We start from the raw sequence: 12,250 nt of genomic DNA on the forward strand, positions 1-12,250 counted from the left end.
TGCCTTCCTGAGGAACCATCTTTGATACTACAGAGGCCAGTACCCATGATGGAGCTGACTCATTTTTCAATTTTTTGCAGCCTGCGCTGTTCCTATGCAGTTGCTCACCCCCACCCCCATACCAGATGGTGATGCAGCCAGTCAGAATGCTCTCCATGGAACATCTGTAGATGTCTTCGAGTGTACATCAGATAAACAAACAGCAGATAAAAGGAAACACAGGCCACTGAAGATATTGGAATCTGGAGCAACAAATAGGCTCCTGGAGGAACTCAGTGGGTTAGGCAGCATCTGTCCAGATGAAGGATTTTGACCTGAACTATCAAATATTCATTTCCCTTCACAAAGGCTGCCTGACCAGCTGCGCTCCATCGACATTTTTTTTTGTTGTTCCAGACTTCAGGTACATTCCAATTTTGTTCCCACGAAGTTAGTTGGATACAATAGAGGCTTGAGCATTTGTTATCTACTTTGCAATTAGTAGTTTAGTTTTAGTTAAAATGTGTGCATGCTTCATTGCAAATTCATCTGTGCACATTGCATTACTTGTAATGACCCCAGTCATGAATGGATCATAATTACATACCAGATGTGCCATTTGTGCTCTATATCTTGGAAAATCATTTTAATTATCTCACCCCCTGTTGTTAAAGTGCAACAATGTGCCATCAGTGAAGCAGTCTATCATTTATTTTGAATGGAAATAAAATTTCAGTTTTTTGATTTCAATAAAGATTGCATCCCTTATAAATGATAGATATATGCCATAAAAGAAATTTTCTTTTCTCCTTTCTAAGCCACATACAGTCGTTCTAATCTTTAACGCTTTTAAATAAGATTTAATCATATTATCTGCAGAGCCCTTTCAAATCCTGAATCTGCTTCACGCAGACTGATCCTGGAAAATTATCTTTTGCATTTGATTCTTGGAATTCATGTGACAGTGCCGCAGTCAATACAGATTTTAGCTGGAGATTTCTTGGAGCAAAGGTAGGAGGATGAATTGCTTTTCAATATGTTCTACCTTGGAACAATTATAAACCCAGACAAATGCATTCCACAGTCATTGGAATGTCTTTAAGGTAAAGCGTTCAATTATTAAAGTGGCTAACATATATGATGTATTACTTGAGAGGGTATAGTTCTTCCCAAACTTTCAATGTCACTCTGGGCACTTAGTAGGTTATTATTAACGTTCTTTCACTGATCCAAAATAAAGTACTGCAAAACATGAGGAAATCTGCAGATGCTGGAAATTCAAATAACACACACAAAATGCTGGTGGAACACAGCAGGCCGGGCAGCATCTATAGGGAGAAGATCCTGATGAAGGGTCTCAGCCCGAAACGTCGACAGCGCTTCTCCCTATAGATGCTGCCCCGCCTGCTGCGTTCCACCAGCATTTTGTGTGTGTTGTTTAAAGTATTGCAAATTCTCATTTTTATCGTAAGGTTGGGTTGGGATTCTGGCATTGCTATTTTGGTAGGAAAAAATCTTGAAGGTGATGGAACTACCATACAGTAGTTCTGCACTTTCAATTATTGTAATGAAAGAGAACATAAGGAAATCTTGCACACAGTTTCAAATTAATATGTGTTAGGTGGGACAGACAGAAATGTAAATTGTGGGTGCTGGAAATTTGCATAATAAAACTGACATTACTCTAACTCATTTTATTCTCCTCACATTCTCATCTCTCCAGATTCTCCCAGTCATCTAAACACTAGGGCAATTAACCTACCTCCCCGATACTTTGGGGATGCGGGAGGTCATTAGAAATCCCGGGCATGCAAAAATCCACAGCCAGCAATATAACTTTGGGATGAAATAACGGCTGAGAGGCCGCAGCTTTACTTGCCTTATCACTATGCTGATCTTCAGGCAAGCTATCATCTGCAGAGAGAGAGATTAATGTTGTAATAAACCGGCTGAACCATTAGGATTGGTCATCAGAGCAAGAAAAGTACAAATGGAGGGAAAGCAGAAAGGAAAGGCGGTGATCAGTCTGAAGATGAGAAAGATTAGTGATGAGAAGCATGAAAGTGTAATTCAAAAGATAGCTGAAAACCAAAGAATGGTCCTTCAGGAGGTAACGGCACCAACTGCAGAATTATTGTCAACAGATGGAAAAAAGCTGGGAAAGCTGATATGTGGTACTGGTGAATTCAGTTTTGAATCTGAAAGGTTACAAAATGGTTCATTGAAAGACAAAGTGCTATTTCTTGAATTGTGTCAAACAACAGAGGCTTAAGGGGGGATAACTGGGCCTCAAAGTTGAAGTGGGGTAGATGTAGATCGTAAAGTCTAGCATCTATTTGGAAGAGATTAACAAACAATTTGCTGGAAGAGCTCAGCAGTTAAGCTGCATTAGTAGAAGGAAAGGAATTGTTGACATTTTGGGTCAAAAACCTGTAGCAAGAAATTTTTGGGAAGTGATATTTGTTTCCCAAAGTGATTTATAACAAAGCAAAACATTCCCATAGAGATCTGTTTCATTAGCGGAATTTTATGAAAATTGAGTAAATTAGACCAAGTGAATATTTTGATATTAATCTTAAGATGTGTCATTGCTATTATATTTAAAAAGATATATATATGGGGAGCACTAAAATAATTCATGAAAGAAAAGTGCTTGTGTCCCACTAGTTGGATGCAGGTTTAACATGATAAAAGAAATTCCTGGCAAGATTCTCATTGCCCTCATAAAAAAATTCTTTCTTGTCACACAGCCAAACAAAGACAAAGCATAAATCATATCAGCCTCAGAATTTAACTTCTGCATGTACATTGGGGAAAATGAAACTGAACATTTATATCCTTCTTGGATCTCTCCTCTGGATGGAATTCCACTTCAGGAAGCACTGCCTTGACTTTATTCACTCAACAGCTGTCAAATGCACAACGGGTTGATGGAAAAGTTATCCTGTATCAAAGTTATTAAAATAAAATTTAGCAAAGTAAATCTGAGTACGTTAGTATGTAGCTAACCTTCTATATTGGTGTTATTCAAATAAATGTAAAAACTAAAAATCTGATGTTACAATGAAATTTGTCACAGTACTTAATCTGATGGTAGCTTGTGTTGATTTGTGCATCTACTCAACTCGACTGCCTTCACTTCTTCAGAAGATGCTCCAGATCTCCTTAGAGCAAGCGAATACATTGTCCACTGAAGACCTTTGGAAATCATTGTGCACTGCAGGGACTGGAATGCATCCTGAACTGGTAAGTTCATGCTTTAATTTGGATATTGTTTTCTTATATATACTGATGGAAATAATATTACCTCTGTAAATATGTAAATAACCCTCTTTTAGGAAAAAAAAGGTGGTCCTACTAGCTTAATATCCACGAACTCCACACTAATTAATTATTACCTGTTAGTTACCTTATAGTGCCTTGTGAAAGTATTCAGTCCCCAGCCCTTTGTTCACATAAAGGGGTATTAAAACCAGGGATTTTGATAAATTTAACTGCAACATTTTATTTGTGAATCACGTGCTCCTTTTTCACAAAAATTAGAGAAAATTGTAAAGCATGAAAAACTAAAAACTCAAAGACTGAAATATCAGCAGTTCAAAAGTATCCATCCCCACCCCCTCCCCCCGCTCAGTAATTAGCTGAACCACCTCTTCAGCTATTACAGCTAGTAGTCTTTATGGATAAGTCTCTATATGCTTTGCACAACATGATGGAAGAAGATTTGCCCATTGCTCCTTGCAAAATTGTTCAAGCTGTGCCAGCTCAGTTGGGGAACAACAGTGGACAGCACTCTTGAGGTCTTGCCAGAAGTGTTCGATTCAGTTAAGGTCAGGCCACTCAAGGACACATATTTTCTTAATTTGAAGCCACTCTGTGTTTGCTCTGGAGGTGTGCTTTGGGTTGTTGTCTTGCTAAAAGAGGAACTTCCTCCTCAGTTTAAGGCTTCTGACAGAGGCTAGCATGTCTTTATTCTGGATCTCTTTGTATTTAGCAGCATTAATCTTCCAAACAAATTTTGACTAGATTTTCAGACACTGCTTCTGAAAATCATTCACATGTCATGATGCTACCTCAACCATTCTTTACAGTAGCGATAATGTTACTTGGATGATGCACAATATTAGATTTACGCCATACATACCTCTTAGTGAGGAGGCCAAAGAGTTCCACTTTTGTCTCATCTGACCACGAGACCTTTTTCCGCATCTTTACAGTATCTTCAAAGTGATATTTTTCAAAGTCTTTACAGGCAATAATATGAATTTTTCAAACAGTGCTTCCTCCTTGACACTTTTCCATTAATAGCCTTTTTGAGCAAGACCTTAGAGATTGTGAAATTGTGAACTTCATCTCCAGTTGTAGCCACTGACTTCTGCACCTCACTTAGAGTGACTGTTGGCATCACAGTAGCCTCTCTTACAAGTGCTATTCTTCTCTGGCAACTAAGATTATTAGAGGGGCATCCTGACCCAGATAGTGTGGCTGTAGTTTCATATTTTTTCCATTTCTTCTCGATGGACTGCATTGACCTCTGAGTGCCTTTGGAATGATCTTGTACCCTTCCCCAGATTTGTGCTTCTTTGTTATCATTTCCTAGACTTGTCTTGAATGCTCTTTTCTCTTCATTTGGGTTAGGTCTGTTGAAAAACTACTATACTGTTGGACCTTATAGAAAGAAGGGGAATTTATTCTTATGAATTCATTGAAAACAGGTGATCCTCCAATTTTCTACATCAACAAATTGGGTGAGTTGGCAAGGTAATATACAGTATTGCACCTGAGGAAAGTTTACATAGTAATTACAAAGAGCATGTATCCATTTTCAGCCTCACAATTTTGGTTTTTAGCGTTTCGCAAATTGTTGACAGGCTTTGGAATTTTTCTTTTGATGTAACAAGATGTAACATTTTGAAATGTTTTGGTGATTAACTCACAAAAATCCTAACTTCAATATATTTTAAATTTAGAAAATGAGACAATAAAATGTGAAAGTAGTTGTAGGGGCTGAAAACTTGTACGTACAGCCTAGCATCACATTATGGACATACAATCAATGTGTATAAGCTATCATCAGGACTATCAAATTCATCCAAATAGTGTTGCACTTTAATTATAAGCAGCAACAACTGAATTTATTGCATTTTTAAAGTTATTATTGTGTTCTTTACATGTTGTATTATTGTTCATGCTGCATCGGATCTAGCGAAACAAATATTTTGTTCTCCTTTACACTTGTGTACAGGAAATGGCAAGAAACAATCTTGAATATTGAATCTTGACCTAGTGTAGATTCAACATATGGAAAGCAAATTGAATCATGGCAATACATGTCTATAGGACTCCTTTGCAAAGAATAATAATTAAACTGACTTACAAATACTACAATAGATCACTTGAGAAGATTTAATAATTTTAATAGGATGATTCAACTTCTGGAGCAGCCAATTCAGAGCTGGGGTTTTAAGACATACTTAAAAGTCACTGGTTAAATTTCAAATTCAGCTGAGGCAGTCACAAATGATTAATACTTAAGCTGCTGAATAAACAAAATTCCTCTCCAGTAATTGCAGTGAGTGCTAAATGCTTTCTGTAAATTCCAAACAACAAAAATTCACAATTTATTTCAATATATTCTGCTGATTTCAAATTAATATGCAGTGCACAGGGAGTATTGCTGCTTATAATTAAAGTGCCAAACAACTTGAATGAATTTGCTAATCTTGGTGAAGATTAAACAGAAGTTGATTTGAAGTAAACACTAGGTGGTGCAAAGAAAAATAATCTGTAGTCAGATTTTAATAAACATATGTTGGGACCAAGGGAAGTGATTGACAGGCAACCACTTTGGTTTTGCCAACAAGAGCTCTGCATTACCTGAACTTTCGGGCTTCAGTTCAACCACAACTTGCATCTGTATAGTGAGAATTACATTTCAAAATGGTCCAAAGTACTTTGCAGTACACATAACGAAATAAGTGTCCTAAAACTTAGCAGAAGTGGAGGTTGTGGAGTAAAACCTGAAGGAATGCAAAGGGAATAAAATGTTTCGAAGCCTAGTCCAGAAATACAGTTCAAGTACATTTTGTAGGGCACTGTGAGAAGATGGGACACTCTGCTCCACTTGGACTGCAAAGAAATGAATGGCGTCTTCTAGACCTGGGTCCATAAACTGCAGCCTTTTCCCCGAACACTCTGTACTCAACATCAGTCGTACTTTCAAAATTAACTTTTCCGCTGGTCTGAACCAGGCTATTGGACCCTGATCTTCTGAGGTCCTCACTTGTGTTCTGATATGAAACCTCCTGTCTTCCAAATACTGGCTAGCATGAGCACCTGGAAATAATGAGGGGGTGTCTACCCCTATTCAAGGCATTTTCTGGTCAGGCACTGGGTTATAATCAGGGCTTTGGATTAATGTAAAGGTGTGTCTTGAAATTTACCAGAATCCATTAGACTGATAACCATTGCATTGGATAGACCAATAAGCAATCCTTTCATGTTCTCTGTTGTTGTGTAGATCAATAACATAACTCTTTCTACTCCACTCGCAGTCTCGAAGCAGGATTCTGACACAAAACATCAGCAGATCCTTTCCTCCCAAAGACACTGCTTGACCTACTGAGTTCCTCCTGTAGAGTGTTTATTGTTAATAAAATAGCAGTTCTAAGTACAGTGCAATCTCCCAAACAGCAGGACCATTAATGGCAACTAATTTTTCATTGGTCGGTGAAGATGGCATTGCGAATAGAACGCTGTTTGTCATTCTTCGTAAGATGCAATGAGATTGTCTACATCCCCGTGCCTTGGCAGATCTTAAAAAACTCTATATTGTATAGGAGTGTCTGTATTGGTTAGTTTAGGGTCAGTTTGGGACAATGAAAGTCCCATACCAAATGAAAATAGTGGCTGAAAGAGATCCGTCAGGTGATTCTGCCTCCATTTCTAGAAAGCGTGTGGCATGACTCATGTGGAGCATTGAAAAACGGGCTTTCTTCCATCATTCAGCAGCACTAGGTGAGCGGCTGAAGATACCAGAGCTGAAAGTGGAAGGACAGAGAGTAATCAGTAACTGGGGAGGGATCCTGACAAGAACAAGAGTGGGAGTGAGTGGCCAGAAGACACTGTGAGGAAGGGGAACAGCAGAGAATAAAGAGAGAAAGGAAGAGAGAAGAGCTAAAGGACAAGGAGTGAATGGAAAGATCTGCTCAGAAGGGTCGGAAGCATTGGAGATACACTTAGAGGAAGGGAGGTGGGGCTAAAACAGGGAGGATGAGCCTAGAGAGAGGACATGGGTGATATTGTGTATGTATGCATATCTGCAAGTCTGTGCAGCATGTCTGTATGTCTTGGATGTCCTTGTCAGTGACAAGAACGTACTCTGTTATGTCAATGTGACAGCAAGTGTACAAAGATTAACCCTGCAATAATAAATTCATCTTAAGAAATCTTCAGCTCCTCAGAACTGGAATGAAAACAAGATGTCCTCGGTCCTGTGGGAGCCCTAAGAAGAAAGTATATTCAAGACAGAGCTACTGAACATTTATGTATATGACCATGAGAAACGAAAGCTCCATTTATCTTGCCGTAGGGCCTGACCTACGAACATGAAATTCTTTGCTACCCATCTATCAAAGAGCAAGAACATGGAACTGGAAAACACCTACAATTGATACAGGGTTTTGGTCCGGGTCTGGGTTACAGGGTGAGTGGTGGTGAAAGTGAGTGCTCCTCCGATTGATGATGACATGATGTCTGCTGACTCTCTCCACTTGCTGTAAGAGGAAGGTGTGTGTGATCTGCTGAATTCACCTCAATCACCTGATAAGTGACATATTTTACAGACCATTACATTTCCATATTGGCCCTGGATTTTCCCTTTTTGTTTCTCCTTCCTGGACTTTCCATTATTGCAGTGTATTTGGAAAGTAATGTATAATTACAAAGCGTATATTTAGGCTTGATGGGTCATCTGATCCTTCCTGAGAATCATGGTCATGTTGAAATTGTAAGCCTCCAAAAACTGACCCATAACATCCTTTGATTGGACAGAACTGAATAATGATCCATTAACAGTCGAGCATCAGCTTGTTTAATGTTTTCGGCAGAACTGTTCATTTTGACATAAAGCACAAATTCCAGCCTTGAATAAATGAATCAAAGTCAGGTGGTATTAATAAAATGTGTGAAGAACAGAGATTTATTTTTATCTCCATGAATAATGTCTGCCAGAGCTTCCACACTGATGGAATACTTTCAGATTTCCAGCTCTCTCGATCTATCGGTTGAGATCCAAGCTTTCAGCTAGTCATGATGCTGAAATATAATAAATTGCATCTGTTGCCAAAGAAGGGCTTAAAGAAAAGCAGTAAATGTGAAATGATTGCTGTACTTCAGTAATAAGGCCTTTGTTAACTTCTGAAAAGAATCTTGGCACTCTTCAAAACTGAGCATGTTTTTCATTAGTTTTCAAATATTGAATATTATGGTAGAAGATCAGACAATAATTCAACACTGCACAGAAGTTCTAAAGACAAACCCAGGTTATGCACATTGATAAAAATAAGTGTTGTGTATTTGCTGAGAGTGCTGTAAAATCCTTGATTTATACGCAGAGAATTTAAATATGTCTGTGAGCCTTTCATTGCATTGAAGTAGAGGTCTATGGTGAAGGTGAGAGAGTCTGAGGTAGCAAATGAAAACAAAATTACCCAGCAGCAAAAATAAGATTAAAGCTGGACATCTATCTTAATCAAGAGGCATTGGGGTCCATTTTAACTGTAATCTACATTTTACCTGCAGTCAATGCTGAGTGTGAAAAATTCATCTGCAACCATCTGATTTTGCTGATGTCCAGTTAAACCCTTCCTTCTCCTTGCTTCATTATTTTCTGTGTTCCTCTCAGCTAGAACATGGTGACAAGTGTTAGCATCTTATCTAGCATGGATGGGACTGTTGGGCAGCAGGTAGTTCTGCTGCTTCATAGCTTCATCGACCTGACCTCTGTACTGTCTGTGCAAAGCCTACATGTTCCTCCTGTGACCCCAGTGGTTTCCAATAAGTGCTCTTGTTTTCTCTCCTCTCCCAAAGATGTGTGAGTTGGTAGGTTAAATGTCCATTGAAAGTTGCTCCGAGTATACAGGTAGGAACAGTGGGAATGCAGAGAGAATAAAATGGGATTGGTATAAATGGGTGTCTGATGGTTTGTTTAGACTACATAGGCCAGAAGGCCAGTTTTTCTTGTGTGAGCTATTTCTTAATAATAAAGGTGACGAACAGCCATAAGCTCAGCCTCTCTTCCCCGTCACAAAAACAAGGAAGGTGAATGGCATTATCTGATGCAGATTACAGAAAGACTTTAACTTCAGTGGATTATCACTCTGTGCAGTCAACCTTGTAACATTTTGAAGGACACCAAACAAAAAGGGTTCCCAGAATAAAGCTGTTACTTTCAGGGAGCATGGATAAGGATTGTGGATTTAATTCTCATCCACAAGCATAGCTCCAGGAACAGGAACCTAGCTAATTGTTCCACTTCTGTCAGCCTGGGCACTGAAGGAAAGGGTACTAATTCGATAGATGTCCCAGCTGAGATCAATTAATTCAGCACACATTAAAACTGTGGGGCTTTGTACTGCTCTGGCAGTCCACAAATCAATACAGATGTTTGAATAGTCTTTGATCTGGAACTCTGGTTCTCTTTCCCCAGATGCTTCCTGATGCTGACTGACGAGGTAAGTGCTTCCAGTGTTGCCAGTTTTTAGCAGTTTATAGACCATCTGATCAGGATTCAGAACTGCCAAGCTCCAGTGAGGAAGAAAGACAGGAAGTTTCAGGAAGCCTGGATGATGAGAGATGTTATAAACATAGACAAAAAGAAAAAGAGAGAATATGTAGGGTGTAGGAATTGAAGTGAGATGAGGCCCTTAAGGGGATAAACTCAAACCTCAGAAAACAAAGAGTTCAAAATATTCAATTTGAGAGTTGTGACCCTATGGAATTCTCTCCCATAAAAGGCTGGAGTGGTAATTTCCAGACTCAAAAGGCATTAAGGTGTATGGAGGTAGCTCAGGAAAGTGACATTGAGATAAAGGATCAGCCATGTCATGATTAAATGATGAAAAAGGCTTGAAAGGCTAAATGGTAAAATAAATGGACTGCACAGGAAAGAGATAAAGATAAAAAGTGAAGTGGCAGTTTCAAAAAGAGAACTAATCTGCATGGTGTTGATGAAAAATCCGATAATGAAGAGAGTGACATCAGAAGTGAACAGCAATTTAAATAACATGCAATTTGACAGTGGCTCGGCTGTTTCCGTCATTCTGCAAAATAAGCAGCATTTCGAAGGTACAGAACTGAAGCCTGTGCATATCCAACCAAGAACCCATACTGGAGAAAAAATAACTCCTGTGGGAAAGACATTCATAGCAATGAAATACAACAACCAACAAGCCCATTGGGCTTGTATTTGTTAAAAATAGGAAGGCCGTGATTGGCTGAGATGACTACAACTTGATTGGAAATCTATCCTCCATTTAAATGCTGCATTCCTTGCAGTGAAGCCAACTGAAAGCAAATTAAGAAAGGTGCATTGATGTGACAGTTGCATCTATGTTAGACATCATGAACTGCTGCCCAACAGAGGGCAAATGTGCGTTGGTGCCAACTTTTGTGCTTCTGGTTAGAAAAGATACTGGACCAAGGAAGAACTATGCTGCTCAGAGGAATCATGAAAGTGACGAAGGCAGTGACCCGACTAAAACAGTTTTTGTAAACAACATACAGTGGTGCTAGAAAGGTTGTGAACCCTGAAGAATTATTTCTACATAAATGTGATGGAAAATGCGATCAGATCCTCATGTAGGTCCTAAAACTAGATAAGGAGAACCCAACTAAATAAACAACACAAATAAGATTATACTTGTTAATTTATTTATTGAGAAAAATGATCCAATATTATGTGTATTTGTTGGTATGTGAACCTCTAGGGTAATCCCTTCTACAAAAGCTCCTTGGAGTCAGGTGTTCCAATCAATGAGATGAGATTAGAGATGTGAGTAGTAGAGGTAACCTGCCCTATAAAAAAGACACACCAAGTCAGGTTACTGACAGAGCCTGCTCTTCTCAAGAAAGATCTCTTTAAGTGCACCATGCCTTTTTCAGAACAGCTTTCAGAGGACCTTAGAGGAGGTATTGTAGAGATAATGGAGGAAACTCAGTACTGTTGCTACTATCCATAGGAGTGGGCAACATTCAAAGATCACCTCAAGAGGACAATATGCAATGCTGAAGGAGATGAAAAAGAATGCAGGGGTAACGTAACAGCAAGGGAACGCTGAAATTCCTACAACTTGCTAACATCACTGTTCACATGTCTACTCAAATAAAAACACTGAACAAGAATAGGGTTAATGGAAGAACACCACAGAGGAAACCACTGTTCTCCAAAATACAGTTATTGCCCATCACAAGTTTGCAAAAGACCACCTGGATGTTCTACTACCCTTCTGGGACATTGTTCTGTAGACACATGAGACAAAAGTTGAACTTTTTGGCAGAAATGCACTTGCTATGTTAAGAGGCAAAAAGGCATAAAAACCTTAACCCATCTGTGAAGCATAGTGGAAGGATCATCACGGTTAGGTGCTTTGCTGCCTTGGGGTCTCGGTAACTTGCAATCATTGAGGGAACAATGAATTCAAAGTTGTATCAAGATGTTTCACAGGAGACTATCAGGGCAGCAGTCCTTCACCTGAAGTTTAATAGAAGTTGGCTGATGTAGCAAGATAATGATCTGAAAGACAAGAGCAAATCAACAACAGAATGGGTTAAAAAGAAGAACAATCAGGTTTTGGAATGGCAAGTCAAAATCCTGACCTTAATCACATAGAAATATTGTGAAAGGACCTGAAGCAAGCAGTTCAGGCAAGGAAGCCCACCAACATCCCAAGGTTGAAGTGGTTTTGTAAGGAGGAATGGCCCAAAATTTCTCCAAGCCAGTGTCCAGGACTGATCAACAGTTACTGGCAGTTATTGCTGTACAAGGGGGTCCCACCAGCTACTGAAAGCAAAGGGTTACATACGCTTACCATCATATACATGTAATATTGGTTAATTTTTCTCAATAAATACATGAACAAGTATAATTTTTTGTGCTATTTATTTAATTAGGGTCTCTTAGCCTAGTTTTAGGACTTAACTGAAGATCTGATCAAATTTTAGGACATATTTATACAAAAATAGATAAAATTCTACAGGGTTCACAAACTTC

The sequence above is a fragment of the Hypanus sabinus genome, chromosome 8, assembly GCF_030144855.1.
Source record: "Hypanus sabinus isolate sHypSab1 chromosome 8, sHypSab1.hap1, whole genome shotgun sequence".
Classification (NCBI taxonomy): domain Eukaryota; kingdom Metazoa; phylum Chordata; class Chondrichthyes; order Myliobatiformes; family Dasyatidae; genus Hypanus; species Hypanus sabinus.